Here is a 4,863-nt window from a genome sequence, read left to right on the forward strand (position 1 = left end):
CTGCTCGGCATCTGACCATAAGGCACTACAGAGGGTAGTGCGTACAACCCAGTACATCACTGGGGCCAAGCTTCCTGACATCCAGGACCTATATACTAGGCGGTGTCAGAGGAAAGCCCCAAAAAATGTCAGACTCCAGTCACCCAAGAAATAGACTGTTCTCTCTGCTACCGCACGGCATGCGGTACCGGAGCGCCAAGTCTAGGACCAAAAAGCTCCTTAACAGCTTCTACCTCCAAGCCATAAGACTTCTGAACAATTAATCAAATGGCCACCAGACTATTTACATTGACCCCCCCCCCCTCCATTTGTTTTGTACACTGCTGCTACTCACTGTTTTTTATCTTTGCATAGTCACTTCACCCCTACCTACATGTACAAATTACCTCAACTAACCTGTACCCCCACACATTGACTCTGTAAATATTTTCTTAACTCTTTCTTGAACTGCACTGTTGGTTAAGGGCTTGTAAGTAAGCATTTCACGGTAACCTGACACCTGTTGTATTCGGCGCATGTGACAAATACATTTTGATTTGATTTGACACTACATTGCATCCTTAGTCCTTACAGACTCATGCCCAGTATGATATATTGAGAAACAGGGTGTTCAAGTGATACAGTCAGAGATATATGATTTTAAACTGCACCCATTTTGTACCTCACATTTGTATTTGTACATGTTTTTGAGTTTGCATGGCTCCGGCCTTTTAGGGCCCTCTTGAGGCACGAGCGGGACTCTTCACAATTAACAGCGACCTTTACAGACAATGCTGCTGCGTAATTGAGTTTATTCATAGGAAGGGCAGTGGTGCACCAAAAACATCTTCAAGGCCCTCAGATGGGAACATACTCACATTTTAGATTTTAGTCTACAACACATTGGCTATGAGACGGCTTCAACCTTTTTAGTAATTAGGTATTTGTGTGGTATAAGGGGTGGGGGGGTTAAAATGAGCATTGAAATGGAAAATACAACCACTTGGGTTTTCCAAATATGTTTATCTGAGAGAGGAGTGAGATGAGCAGCATCCACAATAATGAGTCACACATAACCTTCGGTGGTTATTGAAAGTTTGGCAATCTATTTGAAGAGGGCACCCTTGCGATCTATTTGCATATTATTTCCTATTTTCTTTATTTGTTCAGGTAATTCCAGGTAGGAAAATACAGTATGCACACATTCATATGATCATTTATCTTGTTGGTGTACTGCCTTTTAACTGTCTGTAAAGTGACCATACACTGTGGCCATTTTCTGGGGCAATTTGCAGAACATTGGCTCATGAATTTCACCTTTTCTCAAGATAGGGGATTTAATCCTTACAAGAACAGCCTTATATGATCGATCAATCAATCAAATCTATTTCATAAAGCCCTTTTTCATCTATAATAAATGTTATACATTATATAATGTGCGTGTAAGCCTATTTGCCTTTTAGATCATTTATGTTTCACTCCATTGGTTTTTATTTGTAGTTTCAGGTCATAATTTGTTGGGGCCGCACCCATGATTTTCAAAAATATATATATATATAAAAACATCGAATCTCAATTGGTCTTTTCCTGTAGTCGTCATCTGCATTGATCCAGCCCCCTTTCTGGTGTTTGGACAATATATAAACGGACAGAATTTCATCTCTCGCTGAGCTACCTAGTAACATCCTAATAACCATTACGTGGACCTCAGATGGGGAGGGTTTACAGCTGAGATTGACGTGTGTTTCAATGGCAGCCGGAAAGAGAGAAAGCGGGGCGACAAGACGAGCACACAGCCCAATAGAAACGGTACTAAGGAGTCACCTGTTGATCCGTAGGCTTTATGATGGTAAGTCAGACGTCCTCTATTTCACTTTCACATGTTAGACAGGTAAACATTTTTTTAACTTGTTGTAAAGACGTTGCCATTGTAGAGAGAATTGTAGAGGCAATATATTGTGTTGTTTACACAATTATGGTTGAAGAGATCCAGGACGTGCCCGAAAGAAGAAAACGGTCAGTGTGAGAAGTACATTTGTTCGTATCATTGGCAAGTTAAGAGTGGACTCCATATTTACAGAAATTATTCTGAAATGCAATGTCATTCTCTCGCTCCATATAGCTTGAGCCCCGAGAAAAATATTCCCGATCCCGTTGCTGTTTTTTTTTGGTCGAACAAATCTCAAAATGGTGTGTGTATCGGTTAACTTTCAGTAGCCTATTTACGTAGTTTGTCTTCATTTACGTCGAATATCTAGGGTATTTTAATCAGCATTAGATGGAAAACTTTCGTGCAACATGTGGTTTCCGGGGCCGGTGTAGGGAAAGACGAGTCTGATGCTGGGGTTAGGGCGTCATTCAGCACTGAGCCACTGGACAGCTCCCACGTCCACAATGTCTATTCGACAATCAATAACAAATATCGTTTATAAAAATAAAATACATTTGCTACTAGATTTTTAATTTGTTTGTTGGTCCTGTTAGCAACAAGATCAGACCATGTAATGACATCATTAGTCGACTACTAGTTCTTCCACACCACCTTTCATTCATCTGGCCTTGTTTTCTTCTTGTTTTCTTCCCCAGTTACTTTCAAGTGGAAAGCTTCATGAAATCCATGTCAAAAAGAGCCATTGAGATGTTCATATATAATTTTACATTTGAGTGTCATTTAAAAAAAAAGATATGTTACTGTGAACAGAAAATGAAGGAAAGGCATGACTTGGAAAGCAAGACCTACTCAAAAGAGGAATTTACTTTTCCACATATAATAACACATCTCCTCTAAATTATCTGTTTTCCAGGGAGAGAGCTTTCTCCGCCTGTGATCTGCCAGCCTCTCTACAAACCATGGTTGCCAACATTTACTGTCATCCTTTCTTCCCCCAACCTTCCCTTCCCACCCCCCCAACCTTCCCTTCTCTTCCCTTACTAAATTGTCACCACCACCCCACCCTCCTCTCCCAGTTGCTCCCAGTCCTGTTGCATAGCTACCTGCTCTGCCCATGAAACACACTGGAGATGGAAGACAATGATTATAGCTGTGAGCATGCACACTATCCAGATGATAAAATCAAGCCAAAAGCAAATAAAAATGGGATTTATCTCCTTGTGGAAGTTCAGTCTTTGACTGTCGTCTGTTTTCCTTAGTGGTGACAGTACTGTGTAGATAATGTAACACAATATGAACACTATGATAATGTAGAACCGTTTTCACAACTATCTACAGTATGTAGCTCAGGCAAACCCCATTATTAAGGCCATCTCTATTTCTTTAATATTGGAATTTGATGAGAAAAGAAGGCACTCCATGCAGTAGCAGTGCTTTAGCAAATAGGGTTTATTACGAGTGCTATGTTCCCCTCCCCCATCTCCCCTCATACTGCTGTCCTCCTCCTCTTCCCCCATCTTCTCCTCTGCCTCTTTGAGAAGGGCTGAAAGGTTGGCATTAGAACAAAGGCAGAACGGAATGTCAACAGGCTTCATACAGAAACAGGTAGACAGAGAGAGAGACAGAGAGCGCGAGAGAGAAAACACAGGGATGAGAAAAGGACAGTGCAAAATAAACCTCTCACCTCTACACCCCTTGTCACTTTTCATATCTTCCACTAGAGTTCCAACTACAGCTCCCAATAAGTATGAGTAGTAGAGTGTGGTATTTACATGTTGAGTGCATACTGTATAAATGTGGATGTGCAGAGCGGGAATAAAAATGTTAGGTGGGTGCATATGTGGAATGGGATTTTTTCCCTCATAATTTGTGTCAAGGCTCTGTGCTATCACGTCTTTCTTAATATTTTATTTCAGCTGAAGCAAAGGATCCAGAACACCAGACGGATGAATGGATGGATGGAGAGAGAGAGACAACTGATCCTAGTGCTGTGTGGAAGACTAGTGATTTTGTTGTGATGCTGAGCAATGAGAACAACAAGTCCCAGTCTGCCTCTCAGCACAGGGCACTGGCCTACAGTCTGCTGCATACTGCAAGTTCAAGTCCCAGTCTGCCCCTCAGCACAGGGCACTGGCCTACAGTCTGCTGCATACTGCAAGTTCAAGTCCCAGTCTGCCCCTCAGCACAGGGCACTGGCCTACAGTCTGCTGCATACTGCAAGTTCAAGTCCCAGTCTGCCCCTCAGCACAGGGCACTGGCCTACAGTCTGCTGCATACTGCAAGTTCAAGTCCCAGTCTGCCCCTCAGCACAGGGCACTGGCCTACAGTCTGCTGCATACTGCAAGTTCAAGTCCCAGTCTGCCCCTCAGCACAGGGCACTGGCCTACAGTCTGCTGCATACTGCAAGTTCAAGTCCCAGTCTGCCCCTCAGCACAGGGCACTGGCCTACAGTCTGCTGCATACTGCAAGTTCAAGTCCCAGTCTGCCCCTCAGCACAGGGCACTGGCCTACAGTCTGCTGCAAGTTCAAGTTCCAGTTTGTTTATTCGTCATATACACATGATTTACACAGAGTACCCAGTGAAATGAAATGCTGACTTGTAGGTTCACCTCTTGACAGTGCAACAACAATAGAAAAAGTATACAGGTAATAAAACAATCAAATGAAAACTCAATGGGATAAAATAGAGTAGTAATTTAGAAAGAATATATTATAAAATATAATGCAAGAATGCAAATTAAATTAAGACTGATATTTACAATATGTGGTGGGAATTGTGCAATAGATTGTGCAATGATAATAGAGTCCAGTAACATCGTGTGTGTGTGTGTGTGTGTGTGTGTGTGTGTGTGTGTGTGTGTGTGTGTGTGTGTGTGTGTGTGTGTGTGTGTGTGTGTGTGTGTGTGTGTGTGTGTGTGTGTGTGTGTGTGTTAATTAAACACTGGAACATTGATAAAATACAAAACAGGTACAAATGGTTACATCCATACAAT

At 42.2% G+C, this 4,863-nt stretch overlaps 1 long non-coding RNA gene across 1 annotated transcript; it reads left to right on the plus strand.

Annotated features, from left to right (window-relative positions):
• Positions 1–1,616: 1,616 nt before the first annotated feature.
• LOC123726627 (uncharacterized) lies at positions 1,617–3,101 on the plus strand. Its single transcript, XR_006758688.2, has 2 exons — positions 1,617–1,828; positions 2,784–3,101. It is a non-coding gene; the product is annotated as an uncharacterized LOC123726627 (long non-coding RNA).
• Positions 3,102–4,863: the final 1,762 nt, after the last annotated feature.

Source organism: Salmo salar, chromosome 14, assembly GCF_965601325.2.
Source record: "Salmo salar chromosome 14, fSalSal1, whole genome shotgun sequence".
NCBI lineage: Eukaryota > Metazoa > Chordata > Actinopteri > Salmoniformes > Salmonidae > Salmo > Salmo salar.